Source organism: Ambystoma mexicanum, chromosome 3q (genome assembly GCF_040938575.1).
Source record: "Ambystoma mexicanum isolate Mex_15411 chromosome 3q, UKY_AmexF1_1, whole genome shotgun sequence".
Taxonomy (NCBI): Eukaryota; Metazoa; Chordata; class Amphibia; order Caudata; family Ambystomatidae; genus Ambystoma; species Ambystoma mexicanum.
In genome coordinates, this window is record NC_090926.1 from 526,514,078 (window position 1) to 526,540,048 (window position 25,971).

Genomic DNA, 25,971 nt, shown 5'->3' on the forward strand with positions numbered 1-25,971 from the left:
AATTAGTTTTTTTCAAAAGGAGAATAATGAGAGCATGTTTAAGGGGAGCAGGTGTACACACATTGGTGAAGAATGTGTTAAATGCCAAAGTAAGAGGTGATGCAATACTAGAAATAATACCCAAAAGAATCTAAAGCGGAATGGGATCCGTAGGTGAAGTATATTTCACCCTGAGGGCGGTTGCAATAATCTCCGACCTCGGAAATGCCGGAAAAATGGACGAGCTAGGCACCAACAGGCTAAAGGCAGAAGGGTCAGCCGAAATTGATGAGGTAGTAGATACTTGCCTGATAATCATAATTTTATCATCACAACATTTATTTGAAAGAGAGTCACACAATGTTTGCAGGGAAATCACCACCTTAATGGTGTAAGGGGAGGACAACAAATGAACCAGTTGTAATAATTCTTTGAGGGACCGTGGCTTCCACCCGAGTGGCAAAGTGGGCGCACTTAGCAATTGTGATAGCACATTGGTAGGTGATTGTAGCTTTCCATAAAACTAGGAGAGTCATCAGACAATACGTGATGTGCCACTTGTGCTCAGTTTGCCTACGGGCAAGACATAGCTTATCAAGATCGGCAGAAAACCATGGCTGAGATGAGGGGCCAAAAGTTTTCGAAGCTTTGAGAGGGGAACCTCATTAGTGGTAGCTGTAATAGCAGACAGAATAGACTTGAAGTCACAAGGACCATGTGTGGGCAGGAGATGTAAGATGCCAGTGGCAACAGCCGAATGATTGATTCAACTCCAATTCCACAAGGGAGGACGAGGCAGCATAGGAGGGAGCAAAGTTGCTGAGATGTTTACAGAAAAGGAAATAACAAAACGATCAGACCAAATTACCAGAAGTATCAGAAAAAGTATGACCAGCAAAGGCGGTGCAAGAATGCAATCTTCCTTCTGTCTTAGATGGCTCATTCTTCACCTCCGATGGAGGGCTTTGGACAGTGCAATTGTCCCAAAGGAAGTCCACTTGAGAATGTTCAGAACATATTTTGGCCATAAAGGATCATTTAGGAACTGAGGGAATTCTGCTGAAGGGGCACAAGTCCTCAGGTGATTGGTCACGAGCTAGACTGCTTCAGGAGACCAACCCTTGCTCCTAGCTGGAGTGAACCATGCACTGGTGATCTTGCACCCAAAGTGCTCTGCTCTAGAAGAAGTGGAGGAGACAGGAAAGGGACAGAGAGATTGTGAGAAAGAAGATGGTGGACAGCTTCTTCGAGTGTCCAGAGCACTACTGCCTGTCCCACTCCCACCTCCACCCTCCTACTGACAACAAGGACATTTTCATATGCAGCACCCTGGTGTGAGGCTACTCCTTCTGATTGGGTGATGTAAGGGTTCAAGAAAAATACTCAGACACAGTGGCATGTTAAATGTTGGTATAGACGTGGATTGTAAAAATAATAAAATGGGCTGGGGAAATCCTACCTGTCCCTAATTCTGTGAGGGTTTTCCCAGTCTCAACAAAGCTAATGAACGTCTGTGTCAGGATTTTCAACAAATAAAGCATCCTCCGTCCTGTGTCAAAAACCCTAACTTGATCATTACATGCTAAACTAAATGCAAGGTGAAAAGGGGATTTTTCTTCTGGTTTCTCCCAATGTGTCTGGCACTTCTGATCGAGTCAATAATGTTCCAATGTTTTGCCAGGAGATAATCCTCCCCCTGAATATTCCTTTTATCTATTTGGTTATCTCATAGTTTAAACGGCGAAAGATTCCACCCTTGAATCCATTCATGGGAAGGAAAGTGCCCGGGAGGCCAGGTGGACAGGGTCAAGGGGAGAAGAGAGTGAAGTGGGTCCACAACTATGTACAAATGAAGGTGCTGGAAGGCAACAGGGGTGCACGCCAACCAGCTAAGTCTAGAACCTGTGAGGGCAAGTGCAGGATGGGGTTGGGAAGGGCAGGAAAGGGGCAAAAGTGCAGAGGTAGACTGGACAGGGGAGGGCCTGGCACCCTGTAAGACTCTGAAGGTACCAGGCCACCAGTCCCAGGCAGAGGGGATATTAGCAGGGGAGGGAAAAAGAAGAAGAGAAAAGAACGATCTTGAGGTGCTTCCGGAACTTAAGGAGATCCAGCTCAAGTCTGAGGGTTGCAGGGAGGTAATCTTAGAGGAAGGCAACTGCCGTATGTATTTCTCATGTCCATGTACCACCAGTGCCTGAAGTTGTCAATTGAGGCCAAAGAAGAAACCAAGCAGAAGCGCTAAGTAAACCAAAATTAAGATAACTACTGTCTAGGGAAAGGGAATAAAATATATATATATATATATATTCAGTAAAAAAACTTTGTTAAAGGGACGTTATGGTTCCAAGTAAAACCGAAAAACCCCTGAAATTCGCCAGTCATGGTAAGCTAAGCAACCATAACTCGCGCGACCACCGTGCAATGCTAAGACTAACAGCCACGACATCAAAGATAACATCACAAATGTCATTCCTGTGCATTTAGTGTCCTGCAACCAAAATGCACCAAAATGGGGGTGTCCTAAGGACACTACACCTGTCCGTACTGTCCGCAATCAAAATGGAACTGTTCTTAGAACATGCGCGGTGTCCGGGTTGTCCGTAATTAACTAAAATTGAGAGGACACTATACCTGTCCGTACTGTCCGCAAGCAAGATGGAACTGTTATTAGAACACGCACGGTGTCCGGGATGTCCGTAATTAAATAAAATGGAGGTGTCCTAAGGACACTATACCTGTCCGTACTATCCGCAAGCAAGATGGAACTGTTCTTAGAACACGCATGGCGCCGGGGATGTCTGTAATTAAGTAAAATGGAGGTGTCCTAAGGACACTATACCTGTCCGTACTGTCTGTAGAACATCTACGGACATGCGCACCACACCCATAAATCCTACGAACATTGCGCCTGTCCGTAACTGTCCGTCTCACGTGTGTCACACTTTTAATTACTTTCAGGAACCAAACACTGTCCGTAGAACACCCGCATGCATGCGCACAGCCGTTCAGGTGCATTTGGTGTCCTGCGGACACCCCTTCCCTTCGCGAACGTGTTTGCGACGTCATCATGTGACCACACCCACTGTGAGCGTGTGTCCTGATTTGCGGACACTGTCCGGGTCCCCGAACATTTTAAAAGTACTTTTTTAGACAATCCAAAGTATTTGACAGTCAAAATTCACCATTGCACATGTCCCAGACAATGACCCTGGCGATCTACATACTGTTTTTGAACTTTTTGAGCTTTTTTGGGGTGTTCAATCTGTCCGCAGACCGTGCAGGGGTCCGCGAAGCGTGCAGCAGCACCCCTATAAAAGGCCAAACCCCAGAGCTGATCCTCATTGTGCTTCTGGCTATTGCAAATTGAGTTTTGCTGCCTTTGCTGATCTCACTTTTGATTTGAGATCATCTCATCAACCCTGATGGCATCGATGGCTGCTGCTGCTACATCTGCCTCAGCACCACCCCACCCCCTCCACCACCATGTCCCCAAGGGCCTTCAGAGGGGAACAGGCATGAGTATATAGAGGAGGATGAAGAGGATGAAGAGGCTGAAGTAGTGGAAGTCCCTACTACCAGCACTCACCGTGAGTCTTGGGTGTGGCTGTTGTTTACCATTCATGGTAATTTACCAAAAGCACGTGTGAACAAGGTCACCTGCAACCCGTAACGCTCACCTGGTTCCCACGGAGGCGCGGCGTCGAAGGCGCAGAACTCTGAAGATGGACAGGAAGGGCCCCTCTATTCTGGCTTCCCTGGCTCGTTGGATACCCTCCTGTGCGTGAAAAGGGAGTATTACCAACTGTGGAACAATGCTCAAGCCTCCCACTCCCTTCCAACCCTCCACGATACCTCCTCCACGATTCCCCGTGAAGCCTCACCTTAGGGTTTGGAAGGATGAGCTCTCCATCCTGCTTCTGATGCAGGGGCGCGTTGAAACCCAGTTACTTCACTGGATTGAGGATTGATGGGAGTTCAGGTAGGCTTGACTGTTCAGGTAAGGCGCTGTAAAAGTTCTCTTCAAAAGTTCAAGATTAATAATAATGTTCGTTGTCTAATTGCAGCAAGCGCTAATGCTTATGTCTTTTTCCCCTTAGGGGCCGGGGTTCGGAGTGCCGGAGATATGGCGCCGACCCGAAGTGAAACAGTTCTGGATGAGCGCTCAGGTAATGTCTTTGCATTCGCTCATTCAATGTCTTTGTCTTTTTTCCCCATAGGGGCCGGGGTCCGGAGATGCCAGGAAGCGGCAGGACCCGAAATGCAGTGGGAATAATCCAACAGGTAAGACTTAAAAGGAAACTGAGCTTTCCTTATTCCTTTTCTCCCTCTCACCTTTGTTCTTGTCTTTTTTCCTCTAGGCGCCGGGGCGTAGCTGAATCCGGAAGATCGCTGTTGAAGATGGAAGCTCCTTGCAAAGGTGAGTAAAATGCAGCGCTGCAGCGATCGAAACGAAATGCCTTTAAAATGATGTCTTCCTTTTCAGGGCCGTTGGAGAAATGACTCCGGGATGCAGATTTAGCAGGTAAGGGCTTTTCTTCCCCTATTCTCTTCCTTTCTCCCCTTGCAGGTGTTCCAGGGTGCTGGCAGGCGTGGCTGAAGTCAGGATGCAGGAGCTGACACGGTGAGCGTCCAGCTGCTAGGTGCAGAACAACGCAAAGCATGTGTGGCTGTTCGGGTGGGGTTTAAATAGTCTTGGAAGAAGTTCCTGGTATGTATCCTTCCACCAATCAGGTATGTATCCTTCCCCGACCACACCCGGGTGGTGAAGTAGTCCTACAGGTTAAGTAGTCCCATTCAGGCCTCAAGAGGGCCTGGATGAAGCAGCAAGGTCTGCATCAGGTAAGTGTGCACCCAAGCACTTAAACACATATCCTCTTCTATGAGCCTGGCGCCTAAGGCGCCAGGACTGGGGTCCGCTATGAGCCTGGCGCCTAAGGCGCCAGGACTGAGTCCAAAGGGCCCCCACTTGGGCCCGCTGAGACTTCCCTGGGGAAAATGATGTCTGCCTCTGGGGTTGCTGGGCCCGGCCTGGCTCCTTAGAGGTAGGCATCATGACAGTACCCCCCCTCAAGGCCCCTCCCAAGGTCTTTTCCTCCGGGGTTTTTGGTTTGTGCAGGAATCTTCGATGGAATCTTTGAATTAATCGTGGTGCGTGAACATAGTTACTAGGTTCCCAAGATCTTTCCTGAGGTCCATATCCTTTCCAATCAACAAGATAGAAGAGTTTCGACTTAACTATCTTGGAATCTAAAATGTCTTTCACTTCGAATTCTAATTCTCCATCAATTTGGACAGGGCCTGGGGGCTCAGACAGTCTGGTTCCAGGTTGTACTGGTTTTAGAAGAGATGCGTGAAAAACGGGATGAATCCGCATGTTGGATGGTAAATCGAGTTTAAAGGCCACTGTGTTGATTATAGCTTTGATGGGGTAAGGCCCAATGAATCTGGGATTAAAAGTTCGCTGTCCCTTGAGGGGTAGATGTTTAGTTGCTAGCCATACCTGATCTCCTACTTGGTAAGGAGGAGTTTTACTTCGGTGCAAATCAGCGTTTTCTTTATACTTTTTCTTGGCTTGCTGTAAGTGGGTTGTAGCTTCTTTGAAGGCTTGGGTTATTGTGGAATGTAGGTGATTTACTGCAGGCATCTCCAGGGTCAGAGGTGGATCTAGGTCAGAGGTCCGAGGATGGTGACCATACAGGGTATAAAAAGGAGTCTGTCCGGTTCCAGAATGCACTGAATTGTTGTATGCATATTCTGCAATCCAAAGGATGTCCTTCCAATTCAACTCGGATTGGTGTAACATGCACCGCAGATATTGCTCGAGAGTCTGATTCGTTCTCTCGGTTTGTCCGTCGGTCTGGGGGTGGTGGCTGGTGGATAACCGCACGTCTATTTGTGCTAGTTGGCAACATTTCTTCCAAAAGTGGGAGATAAATTGACTTCCACGGTCTGAGACTAATATGGAAGGGAAACCATGTAACCGCACTATATTTTCCATAAATTCCTTGGCCAAGGTGGAAGCTGACGGCAATCCTTTTAAAGGGATAAAATGGGCCATTTTGGAGAATAGATTCACTATTACGAGAATCGTGTTGTAACCACCACAAGGAGGCAGGTCAGTTATAAAGTCCATTGACAAGGTGTGCCAAGGTGCTGGTGGAATGTCCAAAGGTTGAAGTAGGGCGGCTGGCCTTTTCTTTTGACTTTTATTTTGGGCACAGATTCCGCAAGACAACACAAATGACTTTATGTCTTTTCTACAAGAAGGCCACCAGAAGTGGCGTTTGATCTTTTCTTCTGTTTTCGCGATACCGGGGTGTCCTTCCATTAATGATTCATGATGACGGGTAATGACAAGTTCCTGCAATTCTTTACTTGGCAGAAATAACCGCTCTTGGAAGTAGGGTAAATCATCCTTAACGGTGTAATGAGGACCCTTTTGACTCCATTCCAGTAAGGCAGAAGAGTCAAAAAGCAGTTTTACTTGAGCTTGGATGTCCTCAATGGTTTGCAATGAAGTCAAGCCCAGAATTCTTTGTTCCGGTATGATTGGCACAGGTTCTAAACTCGAATTGGGTTCTTCCATGCCTATCCGGGATAAGGCATCTGCCTTACCATTCTTGCAGCCAGGGCGATAGGTAATTACAAAATCAAATTCCGCAAAGAATAAAGCCCATCGGAGTTGTCGCGAAGATTGAGCTTTGGCCGTCTTTAAATACTGCAAATTTCTGTGGTCTGTAATTACGGTGATGGTGTGTCTTGCACCGAGAAGATAGTGACGCCAAGCCTTGAAAGCTGATTTAATAGCCAGTAGTTCTTTGTCGGTAATTGCGTAATTGAGTTCAGGTGGAGAGAACTTTCTGGACCAAAAGGCCACAGGGTGTAGTTGGTTAGTTTCTGGGTCTCTTTGCGACAGGACAGCTCCCATGGCCGAACTGGATGCATCGGTTTCCACGATGTAAGGGAGATCTGGGCGCGGGTGCTTCAATACAGGTGCAGAGGTGAATTTGGTTTTCAGGTCCTGAAAGGCTTGTTCAGCCTCAAGAGTCCATTCAAAGCGTTTATTTTTCTTTAGGAGAGCTGTGATGGGTTGAACAGTTCGAGAAAATTCCGGGATGAACCTTCGATAGAAATTGGCAAAGCCAAGCATGCTTTGCACTCCCTTCACAGAGCTAGGAGATGGCCATTTGAGAATGGCGTCCACTTTCCGCGAGTCCATTCGGATTCCTTGAGGTGTCAGGATGAATCCGAGAAACTCCACTTCTGTGGTATGAAAAACGCATTTTTCGAGCTTGGCAAATAATTTGTGCTGGCGCAATTTCTCAAGAACTGCCCTAACATGGTTTCTGTGATCAGATTCTGAGGAGGAATACACCAGGATGTCATCAATATAAACGATGACACAAACATCGATAAGTTCCCGAAGAACATCATTCATGAAGTACTGAAAGGCGGCAGGTGCGTTGCACAAACCGAAGGGCATTACTTGATATTCGAAGAGCCCAAATTTGGTGCGGAATGCAGTCTTACACTCGTCGCCCTCTTTTATACGTACCAGGTGGTAAGCTCCTCGGAGATCTAGCTTGGTGTACACACGAGCATCTTTTACTTGGTCGATAAGCTCAGGTATCAGGGGCAAAGGGTAACGATTCTTAATCGTTATCTGATTTAGGGCGCGGTAGTCAATACAGGCCCTAAGGTCTCCTTCCTTTTTAGGTACGAAGAACAAAGCGGAAGAGACTGGTGACTTTGATGGGCGAATGAAACTATTGGCCAGGTATTGATCCAAATACTGGCGCAAATGCAGGTTCTCAGGTTCAGTAAGAGCATAAATCCTACTACAAGGTAGTTGTGCATTGGGTACCAAGTCGATTTGGCAATCGTAAGATCGATGGGGAGGTAAGGTGTTAGCCTGCTCTTTCTGAAAAACGTCTTGGAATTCTTGGTATTCAGATGGTAGCTGTACAGGGGTGGAAGTTACAGAGGCTAGACCCATAGCTGGATTCCTTGGGTAACAGGTTGGTTCACAATCAGGAAAAGTTATCTTCTTTGCTCGCCAGTCTATTCTCGGATTATGTGTTTCTAACCAAGGGATTCCAAGAAGTACTTGAAATTGTGGGGCCTTGATCACATCAAACACGATTGCTTCCCGATGTCCGTCCTGACCCACCAGAGTGATTTCAACTGTGGAATGCGTTACAGGCCCTGAGGCTATTTCGGTTCCATCAACTGTAGTAATTACATCTTGGGTTACTTTCGGGCGGAGAGGAAGCTTAATCCTGGAAGCCAATTCACGGTCTATGTAATTTCCAATAGCTCCACTGTCTATGTATGCTTTTATAGCATGCAACTGCTGAGGCTGTTTTGGGTTCACAAGCACCATTGGCATGACAAAATGCGAGGTCAAAGAGTTTGTTTTCAAGCTCAGCAAGCGGACCCCTACGCTTGTCGGGCTAGGTCGTTTCCCGAACCAGGTGTCAATAACTCGTTATCAGTGGCTCCAACCACCTTCTTGGGTGGTTTAACTGGACAACTTTGAAGAAAATGATCGGAAGTTCCGCAATACAGACAAAGTTGCATTTGTCGCCTTCTCTCTCATTCCTTCTGCGTTAATGGTCCTTTAACACTGCCAATTTGCATAGGTTCGGAAACGTCAGTACTCTTGGAGTTAACGTGGGTCTTGATAGGTACTCTGGTTTCATACTTGAGCCGATCTGCTTTTCTATTTTGAAGTCTGTGATCAAGTTGAACCACTAAGTCTATGTAGTCTGCGCAGGCCTGGGGTGGATCTACTATCTGAGCTATAACATCTTTAATCTCTCCGCGCAGGCCTCGATGAAACAATGTGATCCTTTTATTTTCAGGCCATCCGGTTTCCACAACTAGTCTATTAAAGGTGGCGATATAGGACAAAAGATCCTGATTACCTTGTCGTAAGGATAGCAGTTCGTTGTCAAGGGCCTGTCCCTGCGAGTGTCGAGCGAACAATCTTTCCATGCTGGCCTGGAAGCCCTGGAAATCCCGGAGAATGGGATCATCCTGATTTACCAATGGAATAGACCAATCGGCAGCACAGCCACTGAGGTAAGATAGTACAAAGGCTACTTTGGTCTGGTCGTTGGGGAAGGCCCCGGGCCTGCATAAAAAGTGTAAACGGCATTGGTTCATAAAAACGGCATATTTCTTGGGATCCCCCGCAAAACGTTCCGGCGGGGCCAAAGGCATGTGTCCAGGTAGATTGATTTGTACCGGGTTATTCGAACCCATTGTTGTAGAAATATCTCCGGAAACAGGTAAAGGAGTGTGCTCTGCCTGGCCCTGCAATAACCTTTTGGCCAGATCATCAGTTCTTTCCTTGGATAGGATTAGTTCCCTTCTGAGAGCATTAGTCTCCTGGCGGGCTGAGTGCACTTCTGCCCGTAATTCCCCTAAAAGATGGGCCAGCTGATCTGTCTCGGAAGTCTCCATAGCGCCCAGGTGGGAAATTGTGGTAAGGCTTCGCGTTCTGTAACGCTCACCTGGTTCCCACGGAGGCGCGGCGTCAAAGGCGCAGAACTCTGAAGATGGACAGGAAGGGCCCCTCTATTCTGGCTTCCCTGGCTCGTTGGATACCCTCCTGTGCGTGAAAAGGGAGTATTACCAACTGTGGAACAATGCTCAAGCCTCCCATTCCCTTCCAACCCTCCACGATACCTCCTCCACGATTCCCCGTGAAGCCTCACCTTAGGGTTTGGAAGGATGAGCTCTCCATCCTGCTTCTGATGCAGGGGCGCGTTGAAACCCAGTTACTTCACTGGATTGAGGATTGATGGGAGTTCAGGTAGGCTTGACTGTTCAGGTAAGGCGCTGTAAAAGTTCTCTTCAAAAGTTCAAGCTTAATAATAATGTTCGTTGTCTAATTGCAGAAAGCGCTAATGCTTATGTCTTTTTCCCCTTAGGGGCCGGGGTTCGGAGTGCCGGAGATATGGCGCCGACCCGAAGTGAAACAGTTCTGGATGAGCGCTCAGGTAATGTCTTTGCATTCGCTCATTCAATGTCTTTGTCTTTTTTCCCCATAGCGGCCGGGGTCCGGAGATGCCAGGAAGCGGCAGGACACGAAATGCAGTGGGAATAATCCAACAGGTAAGACTTAAAAGGAAACTAAGCTTTCCTTATTCCTTTTCTCCCTCTCACCTTTGTTCTTGTCTTTTTTCCTCTAGGCGCCGGGGCGTAGCTGAATCCGGAAGATCGCTGTTGAAGATGGAAGCGCCTTGCAAAGGTGAGTAAAATGCAGCGCTGCAGCGATCGAAACGAAATGCCTTTAAAATGATGTCTTCCTTTTCAGGGCCGTTGGAGAAATGACTCCGGGATGCAGATTTAGCAGGTAAGGGCTTTTCTTCTCCTATTCTCTTCCTTTCTCCCCTTGCAGGTGTTCCAGGGTGCTGGCAGGCGTGGCTGAAGTCAGGATGCAGGAGCTGACACGGTGAGCGTCCAGCTGCTAGGTGCAGAACAACGCGAAGCATGTGTGGCTGTTCGGGTGGGGTTTAAATAGCCTTGGAAGAAGTTCCTGGTATGTATCCTTCCACCAATCAGGTATGTATCCTTCCCCGACCACACCCGGGTGGTGAAGTAGTCCTACAGGTTAAGTAGTCCCATTCAGGCCTCAAGAGGGCCTGGATGAAGCAGCAAGGTCTGCATCAGGTAAGTGTGCACCCAAGCACTTAAACACATATCCTCTTCTATGAGCCTGGCGCCTAAGGCGCCAGGACTGGGGTCCGCTATGAGCCTGGCACCTAAGGCGTCAGGACTGAGTCCAAAGGGCCCCGACTTGGGCCTGCTGAGACTTCCCAGGGGAAAATGATGTCTGCCTCTGGGGTTGCTGGGCCCGGCCTGGCTCCTTAGAGGTAGGCATCATGATACAACCAGTGCAAACTGTTGCTGAGACGTGGGAGGCCTGGTTCGTACAGCTTTTGTACGACATCCATGAAGCGACACCTGAGGTTGTTCCACGTTGGGCCGTTCGCAAGGTTGTACCTTGTGATGAACATAGTAGGTTGAGTTCCTCTACCACATGCTCCGTTTCCACTCCTCTCACCACAAGAGACACTCCTGTGGGAGAGCGCATTCCTCCAGCTGCCTCAAAGGCCATTCACAATGCTGTTGACCCTTACCTTTAGAGGGTCACAATATTGTGTATGTACTCCGACGCAGTACTCTGCAGGGGGAGAGTCTTCAAGTGCTTTCGAGACTGCGGTCAAGGAGCACAAGAAGACCTGCTACCTACCTAGGTAAGGCCCACCCTACATCGTCCTCTCTCCACCTGTCCTTTCTTATCCCATTGGATGGTGGCCCTTTCCTACCCTCCTTTCCCCTCCTCTCCTAGTGTGTTGTGTGTAAAAAACAATAAAAATATATAAAATAACAAAAAACCTTCAAAAAAAGGCTCTTTTCAGAGCCACCTTTCACCGTTTAAAAATAGAAGTGGCAAATAAATGGTGCAGGGCATAAGTAAGATGGACTCCATCTCTGCAAAAAATGTATGTGCTATGAAACATAATATTTTCATTGTGAAAAGAGGACATGCCAACATCTCTTACAAAGGCACAAACAGACTTATTGACATTGCGCCTCGCTTTCTCCATTTGTGAACCAAATGAAGAAGAACGCAGCCACATTTGTCTATGCGCAATACAACAAAAAATGACTTGGGAATTTGGAAACATGTCCATGACCTTCCCAAATCCTTCTTTCATTGCAAATTGCAATGAAATTCCAGACACATGTCCTAAACTGTTCCCTCCACAATGAATTATAATTATGTTTGGATGATGCTCTGTCTCCAAAGAGAGGTACCAAGTCCAGCCACTTCATTCCACGCATTCCTTGCCAGTGCACTTCCACATGAGGGAATCCAAGATCTGCAGCTACTCCACAGCGTTCTGCATGCACCTCCAACCAATGTATCCATGAGTCTCCCAAAATCCAGATAATCTGTTTTCTGAAACACACAGCCATAGCTATCTTTTCTTCTCTCAGGAAAAAGACTTTCTGACAAACTTTCTCCTTACACAACACACCCGGTAAACTTTACTGACCAATCCCTTGCTCTGCTCTTTCTCATTTGCATGCCTCTCCACCCCAAAATCCCTGTATGTAATACACAATGTCAGCAGACTACCGCCATGTCCGCGGACATATCGTAACTTGGACAGCCCTTCTACCATTTCCACTTCACTCTCTGTGCCATTCCCTCATTGGATACAGCTAAGCAGTCACACAACCCTCCACCAATCACATCCAAGACCTCTATATCTAACTCCATCATCATAGTTCAGCACTTCAAATGTACTGTTGAACACTCTGAGCACAAGTCTCATATCATTGGAAATCACCACCTACAAAAACGACTGTACAAGTCTCCAAGATTTCTACTTGCAGCTGCATGCATATCCACTTGCATGAATACAAACTACAGTTATGCATATTTTCTGCACAGTACATGTACAACTCTTATGAATGCATATAAACAGATTAATTATCACTTAACCTGTGTAACCTATAACATGAACTTACTGTCACTTTTCCCATCTGCTATAATCAACTGTCACTTCCAAACCTATCTGCTATCTATTTATTTATTTTCTTACACACACAGCTATCTAAACGATTATAATATTAAAAGATGGGAGAAATAACAGTATAATTGTAGAAAAACACTTAGTAGTGTATTATAAAATTACACACAGCCAGGATAAGGTCAGGCATTTTATACACTTACACAGATAGACACTATCATTGAAAAGCTCCCACCTGAAATAACACCACTGCTTGCAAATCATATCCTTCTGCTTTATGACACACCCCTTCACAAATGCATATATGTAAATGATTTTCTATACAGTTTCTGCCATTTACCTTATAAAAATTGCAAAATAAGTATATCATTATTTCTTCTATCTCCTAACATTCAATAACACAGCCTTAAGAAACCAAGTGAGTTTCATACACTTACTATCTACTCATTTACCCAAGACTCTAGGCCCTGGCCACAACCACTGCAGCATATCACACCCATAGAATCAAACATTTTAACTGGCTATATTGGTGAGGACAAAGTATCCAACCCATATAGAATGCAAGGAACAATGCTAATCTAAGGGATACTACAGAGCATTTCAAGCTGCATTGCTCAAACATTTTCATGTATCTGCAATGTTCTGTATGTTGCAAGTGTCCAAAAATAAAGATAGAGTGGATGCATTACCCATAGATTCAACAGAAGACCCAGTGTACAAACAGATGTTAAGACCTAAAGCTGCCTGTCCATGGATAGGGAATTGCCCATCAAATATGTATTATTGAGATTAATGACCAGAGAATTAACAGTGAGATTCCCTAAACAGCCATATTTGGAGACTGCAAGGAAGGAGAGAATCCTAAAAAGGACAAGCCATGTGGCATTTCTTGAAAGTGACTAGATGGGATGAGCAAGCTATAGAATTGTTGGAGGCAAGATATTACATGCTATTACTTCACAGTGACTAGTATAGAGGAGAAAGCTACAGACTTGGTTTTGGGTTGAAGGTGAATGGCTACCACAAGACATTACATTTCACTGGGGAGCACTGCACTGTAGTGTGAAAGAGTTGCCTGATGTAGTCGGTAAGCAGAAAACATAAAGAACTAAGTTGCAGCATGTGGTTACAGGTTGCTGCTCCCATGCCCTGTTCTCCACATACATTTCTGCAGCTCCTACCTGCAATAATGAATCCCCACAGTAGAACTGAAACTAGAGCCATAGGGAATCGAGGTGAGCAACTCAGCGGAGCTCCATGGAACTACCACAGCTGCAGGGCAACTGTTTATTTCCAAGCAGGGTTTTAAGAGCTCTGGAAGATGCAGACACACAATGAGAGGACAAACAATACAATTACAAGAATCAGCCAGTGTGAAAGCACTACACAACATAAGCAAGACCAATCGGAGGAGAGAACCGAAGGCGTACTAAGGGGAAAGACGTATAAAGGGACAGATATGACCAACATTTTAACTGGCTATATGGGCTACTGAATTGCATTTTTTATGTCCGTCACGTGGTGACCGTGGTGACCGTGGACATGACAAACACACCAGGGGTGCATGGCACCTAAACAAATACAGCAAACAAAGACCCATCTCTTACCCATCTCTTACACCCCACCCTCCTCAAGCACTCTTACACATCAACACACTTGACAACACACTTGACAAAGTTGTAATTCTCACCCATTCGTCGCCATGTTTCCCGCGGATGTCCGCGGATCCAAGATGGCGGGTGCATCAAAACAATATGACACACCTCACGCTTCATTCCAGCCAATCAGCTAACATGCCGCATATCTGCTGACATGATGCAAGCCTATTAGCCAATCTGTGTCCTGTCCGCAGAGTGAACAGTGAAGTGTGTCCGCGGAGCGGACATAGCTATCACTTATTTGTTGTGACCTACTTTTTGATCATTTAAAAAAAAATACTGGATAGATTTTCATCAAATTTACAAAAGCACGCTTTCAGGACCAAGCCACTGCTCCTGCCACAAATTTGGTAAAAATCCGTCCAGCAGTTTTGGCTGTAGGCGTGAGAAAATATGTTCCCCATTCAGTTTATGTGAAAAACAGAAGTTTAGGGACCCCCATATAACTTTACCCCCCCCTGCATCCAACCTCACCAAACTTTGCATACAAATTCCGATTGGGCCATATACTTTCTTTACAAAGTTTGGTGAGGGTTCGTCCAGGGGGAGTTATAAGCCGTCCAAAAAGTGTTCTTCCTATGGCATTTGCAACTTAACCATAACTACACAGCCACTAGCGAGATCCTGTTGCGTTTCTGTTTGAAGTAGTTTTCTTTTACAACATGTTGCTTTTTGGAACAGGATAGGTTTTTAGATGGGGGTTGTACAGTGAACATAGTCTATTGTATTCTAAAATGCAAGGAATATCAGCATTTACTTTACTTGCATCAAAGTTGATTAGAAAAAGTCTGTCAAGTGTACGTAAGCGTAATAGTGCTACATAGCTCATGACTTCTTTAAAGACTGTGTTCCCAATATCTATCAATGCTTTATCTAGGGTAAGACCTTGTGATTTGTGAATGGTGACTGCGTATGCTAGAGTTAGAGAAAATTGTTCTCTGCGTACATACATGTCTTTGAAAAGAAGGAATCAGGCTGTTGAACGTCCTATCCTTTTAACTTCTGATAGTTTGTCAAAGAGAATATTGACAAACTGAATGTTGTTGTCACGTACGTATGTTTGAAAGCCAACAACTGTACCAAGTGGTCCATTAACTAGTCCTTGCTCCACGTCAACTTTACGTTTAAGCATTACTCTACAATTTAAAGATAATTTTAGTATTTTTTCTAAACCAGCTGTAATGGTAAGGTAATCAGTCTTGTTGTGGCTTGTTGACACATGGGTAATGTCATACCATGTACGTCCAGTTTGTCTGTGGAGCAAATTTCAATTATTGGTTGCATTTCTTTTTTTAACATTGTTTCATTGAATTTGAAACAGCTTGCAAGAGTTGGCATCAAGGACATACAATTGACATTTTGGTGTTCTAATTTTTCCATGACATCAGTAGCACATGAGTTATGGCCGTAGAGTGCATGGATGTGCCAGGTTTATAATATTGATTGTGCTTCTTGAGATAGTACACCAATTCTAATACTTTTTAAAATGTTGGCGTATGTGACGTCTGCAGACTGGTACATGTTTTCTGGTAATTCTCTGTATTGGAAATGTTGCCAAAGGTTGACATTTCCTATGCTACCAACTGCTTTACAGCAGAGTTAGTGCCCTAAGGTTTTAAAAATAGGTTCACCTTTCACTGGTGTCATTGAAGAAGATCTCCGAAAACAATAATGTGTTTTCCTCCAAAGCGCTCATCATAGCCTGTTTTGAGTACCTCTTGTAATCTGTAGTGAATCAAAGCCAACATTAGGTTGGAGACCATGCTCACTTTATCTATTAGTAGCATTTTCATTTGTTTCAAAACTCTGCATAGTTCCGTTGCAGCTTCTGTAGAAAGTTTGTAATATTCTAATTTGTTTTGGTGTTCTACTGGAAGGAGTAGTAATCTGTGTAAAGTGACACCGCCTATGTTGTAGGCAGCTAAATCTGTGGGGGCAGTTACAACAGCTGACAGTTTGTTGTTTGTCAATTGTTGAAGGAACTTGCTGATGATTTTGATTATGAATGTTTTTCCTGAACCAGCTTCACCACTGACGTACAACAGTATAGGTTTGTAGTTTTGGCAGGTAGAGTTTTTATTTTCATGTTGTACACCATGTTCAATTTGTTTTGTTACTTCTCAGAAAATGCTACGCTGCTCATTGTTCAGTTTTGATTTCAGTAGAGTGAAGTCTTCTGTATTTTCTTCATAATGACACATGGTGTTTTCTACTTCTGTCATTGCTAATTCTTCCTCATTTGCTATTAGTGGTTGTCCCAGTGGTTCTTGGCTTCCTGTTATAGAAATTTGACTACTGTCGGGAGTGTCCTCATCTAGTTGGACCTGGAGTTCTTCGTGTTGCTGTTCATTGTGCAACATTATTTTGTACTGTGTAAAGTTTACATCTGTTATAGTGCTTTCATTTGCTTTGAAAGCATCTTCAAAGGAGTCATAGATATCTAGTAATTCTTCTTTTTTTCTCCATTGTTTAAAAAGTTGTAGCAGGGACATGTAATATAGTTCTTTATGTTGAGGATTTTTTAATGACAATTTGATATAATTAATTAAGCATCATTTGGTAAGTTTCACTAAGCTGCCTTCACAATTTTTCACTCTGTATCTGCCTTTGTTTTCATCTGGTTTTATATTATTTTTATATTTGAAGTTTTGGGCTATGTGGTGGACACATGGTTTCCAAAGTGGTAGTCCTGTTTGGGTAGTATGTGTCTATCAAATTGTTTTTCAAAATGTCTTGGCTGTTGGGATCATTTTTGGCTATTGTTTCTATGTCTTCATATGATTTGAGAACTCTTTTTCTAGATTTAGCAGGACCAAGACTTAGCCATACTATATTTTCAGATTGTCCATACAAAGCAGTACCGGTTAAATGGTCTGCAGCTTCATAGCAGCCACCTTCTCTATGAGAGAGCATTTTATGCCTAAGCTGTACACTTTCTGTGACAGTGTTTTGTCAGATGATAGGTCATCCCAGAGGTCTTGAAGCTCTGTTTTTTCTGTTTTGGTTAAGTAGGCTGTGACCTATCGACCAAATGCAGTGGAATTTTCTGCAATGTACTGCACATCTATGTTTGCATTCCATAAAACGGCAATGATTGCATTGTAATCATTGATATATTTTGCTTCTTCTGTTCTTTTTATGTAATATGTGTTCTTAGGTGATTTACCTTTGACATTATGTCTAACTGAAAACATGAAGTTGTTTACTTGACCTGTTGCTGTAACTGGTCTAGGGAAACCAAAACGGCATTTGGTGTAGTATTTCCCTTTGTTTTTATATTTGTGACGACAATATTTCCCACATGTGTGTCTTTGAAATTGTAAAATTCGTGCATGAAGGTCACTTTTTGTTGTTTGTGAAGGAATTTCACAAGTGACATATTTTTTGTTATAAACTGTAAAACGGTGGCATCACTGTCTTGACCAAATTTAGGAGCATCTTTAATCCACAAAAGCATGTGGATGTGAGGTGCTCCTCTGGTTTGGTATTCTTTTCTCCAAAAGAAGTCTTCCACTTCTCCGAGGGGAGGAACAGTGTTATTACAAATAAAGTGTAGCATAGAAATGAAGCAATGATGGAAATATCTTGAAACATGAACAGGATCTAGAGAGCAGAGTTTGCCAGGTGTTAGTATATCTATGTTTGTTTTGTTTTTGCTTGCTAACAGATTTTTAATGCTTGATTGTAGAATCTCATCTTTTTCTTTTTACTTTTTGTAGTAATTGTGTAGCTGACATATTTTGAAAATGGGTACCTGATTTCAATGTGTGTGCAACTCTGTAGCATAGAGTTGATAATTCACTTTCAAAGAGTAGGTGGAATATGTATTCCACATTTTGTCTAAATCTGGGATCTTCAGAAAACATTTGTAAAGAGCGGTATTCTGATGATGTTATCTGAGTGGGGCTATCATCGTACCTTCCTCCTTTCCTAGTAGGAAAGAGTAGAGGAAAAGCACGTGCTTCTATAATTTTTCTATACTTTTTCCCCATATGGTGAATGATGATCCTTTGGTTTGTCGCTTTTGGTACATTTTCAGTGCATCATCTATGGAGTCTTTAGAGTGTAATGGATGTATTGTATAATGGTCTAAAATATTGGATACTGTAGAAGGATCTAGAAGTTGAAATTGACCAGTTTATGGTGACTCTTCAATACTTTCAGTGGTTTCCCTCAGGTTTTCTTCAATATTAATGTCTGTGTAGTATTCATTATTGTCTTTTAGATATTGCAAGGCTTATCAAACTTTCTGTAAGTCCACAAGTTGTTGCCAGAGTGTGTACATTTTCTTTCAGATCTAATGGTAAATAAACTACTTTGCCACAAATGCCTTTGACTAATTCAGAGGGAGGTATTTGTGCTGTTTTTGGTTGAAGTTGTATTATTGCTTGAAATGGGTGCACTGTTTGAATTATTATGCTCTCATATAAATTGAGTTGATGCAGGGGTTTTGGTAGTGGGAATAATTCCAAGTTGTTTGTGATAGCACGTGAAGGAGTTTGGTTGTTGTCAAGTTTTGAAGTGCAGTAACTGCAACGTATTAAGGAGTTAGTTATTTTGTATTTGTTTTCTGCTATAAGGTAGAGAGCTAATTCAAACCATTTGGAATCTTCATTGCCTTCTATTTTTTTATGTTATGTCTATAGTTTTTGTGCTACTTCTAGAAAAAGTCTTGCTACACCACACACACATGGTTTGGTTCTTCAGCGGATGTACTTTTAAATTTTAGTTTTTCTTTTTTGTATGTGTAGTAGAAGGTTGCTATCTGTACAATCGTTGCTAGTCTGTTGTAAAGCTATTGCATTTTGTAAGTGGCTTTCACTTCAAAAATATTTTCTCTGGATATGTTCTATTTCTTCGAGTAGGTCTTTGGCTGTACCATGTCATGTAGAAGATTGTTATTTAAATTGGCTAGTGCTAAAGCAGGACCTTTAGCATAGTACAGTTTATGGACTAGATTTCTTATAGTTGAATGATGTGTTCACATCATTTTGGAATGATGGAAGGTGCTTTTGAAAATAGGTCCTGAAATGCAGGCTAAGAATGCCCTTGTATTTCCACACTGGACAGGTATCCATATTTTGTAGTAGTTTCATTTTGAATTTGTCTTTGCCTTTCACATACTGATTGAGGAACTGGCGTAAAGATTTGAAAGATTATTTGGCAATGTTACACATTGACGTGCACAGCCATTTGTACACTCAACATTTTGGTTCAGTTGGATTGAGAGGTGATAGTGAGTTGTCTGGGAATATTTTTTAAGGAGCATTTCTTGTTGTGTTATGGTATTATTACATTTTTCATACCCACACCCACTTCTATGTATGGCAATTGTGTTTGTTTGCTTTTGTTTGTATGCTTCTTCATTAAAATATGGTTCTGTGCTGGTGGTGTGACTCCATTCACCTCCACAGATATTTAAGAAGTTATTTTTGTAGTTAGTTTTGTTAGTGGTTTCATTCTGTTTAAAACTAAAAAAAATAACTTCCTTTTGAGAAGGATTGCACTGTCTATGAGAGCTTCTAAGATTCATTTTCTACGGTAGGTTTTAAGGGTTGTGCTTGATTTATCTCTTGTTTTTATAAGATTCTGAAGGACTCTGTGGCGGAAAATTTTTTGTAAAATACTTTTTTTGGTATGGTTACTTGTCACTACATCAAGATTTATAGGAGCAGTGTTAGTAGAAGTGGTAACTGAATTCTTGTTAATCACTTTCTGTTTCGTTTTACATTTTGAAAGAGGAGGCAAAGTTAATGTACTGGAAGCTTGTTTTGTTTCGCTTAATGACTGTATTAGCTGTTTTGTTTGAAATTTGTGTACAAATTCTGCTCGAGATGGATGTTTATTTTGGACACTTTTATTTTGATTTGCTCTACCTCTGCGTTGCTTTCTATGGACTTGCTTTTTGGTAGGCATTCTTTGGGGTCTGTTGGAAAAAAAAGAAGGTATGGGTTGGGCTGTTGTGCAATGTATGTGTGGTGTGTGCATGAGTGTCTGAGTATGATGGTAAGGATGTATGTGGAGTAGTGTGATTGTGCAATGGCCAGCTACAACAAGTTGGGAAGGCTACTCTTGTATTTGTGTATTACTATACTGGAGTTCAGATGACAATACAAAGTAAGGTAGTGGTGAGGAGAAGCACTAATACTAAATCTAATGGTATAATATTAAAACCGTTCTTTGTTATGCAATACTAACATTCTAGGGGCTGATTTATGGAAGTTGTGTGCCGAAAAACTGGGATTTGTGTGCCATTCTGTCCACAAATCCCTGTTTAACAAATGGGGATTGGTGGGCATAATGGTGCACAAATCTCCATTTATCGGCACACAAATTTCATGAATCAGTCCCACAGTGTGTTTGAGTAACAATTAGAACATTATGGTAGTATTGTACTTCCTTTGTTGTACGGAACAAGTAGGTTTCTTCTGAGTTGTTTGTAGTTCAGATGCTGCTGCTTTTCAGGAGAGTAGTCTTAACTGCAATTGTAAAATGAATAAGTTAGTGAATATGTGTGTTTATAGCACTGTTGTTGATTTAGACTTCGATTTTTTATGCTTTTGTAGTAGTAGTGTTTTTTGATAACTGAACATAGAGTGTGCATGCAGTTTATTTTGCATATGTGCAGCCTGTATATTTTACTTAGAATCTGTTAGTTGAACATGTTTTGCAAAGGAGTATAATACTAAGCATATGAAACTCACTTAGTTTTTTAAGTCTGTGTTATTGGAGGATACGAAATAGAAGAAATAATTATATACTTATTTAGCTTTTCTATGGGGTAAATGGCAGAAACTGTATAGAAAAGCATGAAATGTATGCATTTGTGTAGGTGTGCGTAATAAAGCAGAAGGATGTGATGTAGAGGCAGTGGTAGTATTTCAGCAGGGAGCTTTTCGAATGATAGTGTCTATCTGTGTGGGTGTATAAAATGCATGAACTCATCCTGGCTGTGTGTAATTTTATAATGCACTACTAAGTGTTTTTACACAATTATACTGTTATTTCTCCCATCTTTTAATATGAAATTACACTTTTGTAGATAGCTTTGTGTGTAAAAAAAGAATTTACATAGCAGATAGGTTTGGAAGTGACAGTTGATTATAGCAGATGGGAAAAATGACAGTAACTTCATTTTATAGGTTATACAGGTTATGTGGCAGTTACCCTGTTTATATGCATTTATAAGAGTTGTACATGTACTGTGTAGAACATAAGCATACCTGTCATGTGTATTCATGCATGTGGACATTCATGAAGCTTCATGTAGAAATCTTGGAGACTTGTACAGTAGTTTTTGTAGTAGGTGCTTTCCAATGATATGAGACTTGTACTCAGAGTGATCAACAGTACAGTTGAAGTGCTGAACTATAATGATGGAGTTAGATGTAGAGGACTTGGATGTGATTGGTGGATGTTTGTGTGACTGCTTAGCTGTATACAATGAGGTAATGGCACAGAGAGTGAAGTGGAAAGGATAGAAAGGCTGTCTGAGAGTTACGCACTCCGCGGACACCGCGGCTGTCCACGGATAGGGCGTGCCACATACAGGGTTTTCCAGCAAATCCACCATGGAAAGGGGACTGTAGGGATTAGCCAATCAGCGGTTGAGGTTGTGGATTTGTGTTGAAAGAGGCTGTGTGTAGTGAAGATGGCAGAGGTAGAGAAAATCAAGGTGTTGGTAGTTGGAGATATGTGTGTGCATGGTTTGGAAGAGAATGCTAAATGCAGGAATGTGGCAAACAATGTTGATGTTAAAGGAGTGGAGTTGATGTGGAGCACTGTGCCTGATTTCAATGTGCAAGGAATTGTACAAGTTTTTGAATATATGGGCAGGAGTAACAGTCCCCATGTGGTAGTTTTGCATTTTGGTGCTTTGCATTTGGGCTATGTCAGTGCCCCTACTTTGTTGGCAGATTTGGAACACTTGGTTCAAGCAGTAATGAAAGTCCTTCCAAATGGCAAAGTTATTTTTTCTGGTTTAGTACCTTGGGCAATATGGGACAATAGTTCTGTTTTTTGTCCTCAGCAAAACATTGGTAGGTGTTCAATCAACCGAGGCATGTTTGCTTTCATGCTTAGAGCTGGTATGTTCTTTTGTAATAATGAGAACATTGATTGTAGTAATGCTGTTGATTTTAAATAAGATGGTATTTATTTATCTTTTATGGGAAATGCCATGCTGTTTTGGAACATAAGGGTTGCTTTGGAGAAGCGTATGTGAAGATTTTAGGAGTGAAATAAAAAATAAAACCAAAATAAAAATACAAAATAAAACGTGTCTCTCAAACATCTGCAGATAAACAAAAAAAAATATGGCTCCTTTCAGAGCCAACCTCAAAGGAGAAATGGGGCACACTATTTAAATTTAAATTCATCAGGCCCAGATTTTTCGATATGTCCGCAGACATGGCAGTTGTCCGCGGACAGCGCATATTACATATGGGGATTTTGGGGTGGAGAGGCATGCAAATGAGAATGAGCAGAGCAAGGGATTGGTCAATACATTTTACTCGGTGTGTTGTGTAAGGAGATGTCAGAAAGTCTTTTGTCTGAGAGAAGAACAGATAGCCATAGCTGTGTGTTTTAGAAAACAGATTATCTGGATTTAGGGAGATTTATGGATACATTGGTTGGAGGTACATGCAGAACACTGTGGAGTGGCTGCACATCTTGGATTCCCTCATGTGGAAGTGCACTGGCATGGAGTGTGTGGAATGAAGTGGCTGGATTTGGTACCTCTCTGTGCTACTTTGGTGACACAGCATCATCCAGACATTATTATTCATTGTGAAGGGAACAGTTTAGGACATGTGTCTGGAATTTCTTTGCAATTTGCAATGAAAGAAGGACTTTAGAAGGTCATGGACATGTTTCCAAATTCTCAAGTAATTTTTTCTCATATTGCACAGAGACAAATGTGGCTGCATTCTTCTTAATTTGGTCCACAAATGGGGAAAGCGAGGTGCAATGTCAAGGCCTTTTTAAGAGATGTTGGTATGTCCTCTTTTCACAATGAAAACATTATGTTTCGTAGCACGTACATTTTTCGCAGAGATGGAGTTCATCTTACTTATGCTGGAAATCAGATTTTTTTGCAAAATATACTAAATGCATTGTGACCTTTTTTGGAATTACATTCATACATTTTGCAGTAGGTGTTAATCATTTAAATGTTTTCAAACACAAAAAAACACCACCAAAAGGCTCTTTTCAGAGCCACCACTTTTTTCCATAGAAAAGTGCAATTGTTATGATAGGGCAGCACCCCCAAAAAATAAATGTCCAAAAACTGTCTGCAGACTTCTGGAAAATGCACAGGGCCCTGCACTTTTTATTTGTCACTTCTATTTTTAAACTGTGAAAGGCATCTCTGAAAAGAGACTTTTTTTGTTTTTTGTTGTTTTATTTTTGTTTTTGTTTTTTTAAACACGACACACAAGGAAAGGAGGGAAAAGGAGGGTAAGGAAGTGACACCAACCACGGGGATAGGAAAGGGCAGGTGGAGAGAGGAAGATGTAGGGTGGGCCTTATTCATGTAGTGGGCAGACCTTCTCGTGCTCCTTGACCGCAGTCTCGAAAGCACTCCCAAGATTCTCCCCCCTGCAGTGTACTGCATTGCAGTACATACACAATATTGTGACCCTCGAAAGGTAAGGGACAACAGCATCAGGAATGGCCTGTGAGGCAGCTGGAGGGATGCGCTGTCCCACAAGAGTGTCTCTTGTGGTGACAGGAGTGGAAACAGAAGATGCTGTAGAGGAACCCAACCTACTACGTTTATCACAAGGTTCAACCTTGCGAATAGCCCCACCGTGGAATGACCTTAGATGTCGCTTCATTGATGTTGTACCAAAGCATTACGCACCAGGCCTTCCACGACTCAGCATCATGTGGCACTGATTGCAGGTGACCTTATTCGCGTGAGCTTTTGGCACTCCACCAAGAGTGATAAACAACCGCCACACCAAAGACTCATGGCGAGTGCTGGTAGTAGGGACTTCCAATACCTCAACCTCTTCATCCTCTTCATCCGTCTCCTCTGCATCCTCATGCCTGTTAGCCTCTGCAGGCCCTTGGGGACATAATGGAGGGGGTGGGGGTGGTGCTGAGGCGGAGGTAGCAGCAGCTGGAGCAGCAGCAGCCATGAATGCCATCAGGTTAGATGATGCAAAAGCAGCAATAGCAGCAAAAACCGGAAAAATCAAGTCAATCTGCAGTAGTAGAAAGACAGATTGAGGATGGGCTCTGGGGTGAGGCCTTTTATAGCGGTACAGCTGCATGTTTTGCCGACAGCCGTGCTGTCCGCGGACAGATCGAACAGAATCGGGTCTGCATTCTAGTTCAAGAATCTTCTTGGCTCTGGAAAACTAAAGAGGACTGATTTACCTTTTTCTCTCCATCTTTAACCCCCTGTTTTTTCATTTGAATGTACAACAATGCTTGAGTTCAAGAAACTTCCTGCTTAACTAGCAAAGGAATAGTTCCTGTAGACATAAGCTTTATGCTATGTGCAAATTTATAATTTTTTGTACTAATAACGGCCAAATATAGCCGATGATGCTCATACATTTGTTTCAAGCTAAATGTAAAATTATGGTTGTTTTCTCTTCTCTCGCTCATGAATGATTTTGTCTATACATTTTTTTTCTTGACTTTTTTGTTGTGTTCTACATATATATTCGTACTTATATGCTTTTGCACACTATATGATTTTGTTGTATTGTATTGTGTTGAAAATAAGATATGACACAATTTTTGGTTGACACTGTGTTGTTCTTCATATGAGAAGATATGAATTCAATTCAATTGGGTAGCACTAGGACATTTGATTTGAAGGATCTGATCTAGTGGCTTACCTCTCCATGTAACAGTCCCGCCCCCCTTCTTTGTGTTATAGTTCACTCATTTTATCACATGGGAAATGTTCTTCAAGCCATTTCAAAGTACTGGACATTTCTATGTAAAAAATAAATAAAAAAATATTACTTTTAGTGTTCTAATACAGAAAGTTTACAAATATATAAGAAAAACGAACTTTACTTACTAGTTTTTGGTAAGTTTTGCTGTTACAGTTGTGTAGGTCTGCTGTTGCGTCTTGCTGTGCAGTTTCTGTGAGGTAATTATGTCGGAGGTATCTCTTTTTTGTTTTGGTATATTCCATTCTAGTACATATTCTATTTAAATGGACGGTTGATGTCTTGCATATATAGGTTCCACTTCTTATTTATTATTCCATATAATGTGCTCATGTGCTGCTTTTTGATCTTGTTCAGTGTTTATATGGCATGATAGAACAATACAAGATACCCCATGAGTTTTTGGGTAGTGTTGATGTTGCCTGCTTCCGTCCGCGGAAATACGCACTGTCTGCGGACATCAAAATCACTAGCAGGGGGTTCAGTATATTCTAGGTTACATGTATATAAGGTAAGGGAATCCTAGTAAACACCTTTGAAATTCACACTATGTATATCTATATTCAATAACAATAAAAAAAAAAAAACGTTGGTAAAGGGAGGTTATAGTTAAGTTGCACTATTAAAAACCTATGAAATTCAGTAAAAAACTTTGTTAAAGGGAAGCTATGGTTAAGTCGTGCTACTAAAAACCTATGAAATTTAGTGAAAAAAACATTGTTACAGGGACGTTATGGTTCCAAATAAAACCGAAAAAACCATGAAATTCGCCAGTTATGGTAAACTAAGCAACCATAACTCTTGCCACCACCGTGCCACCATGACATCACATTCCAGGCTCCCTCTTTTCTTCCTTTACAG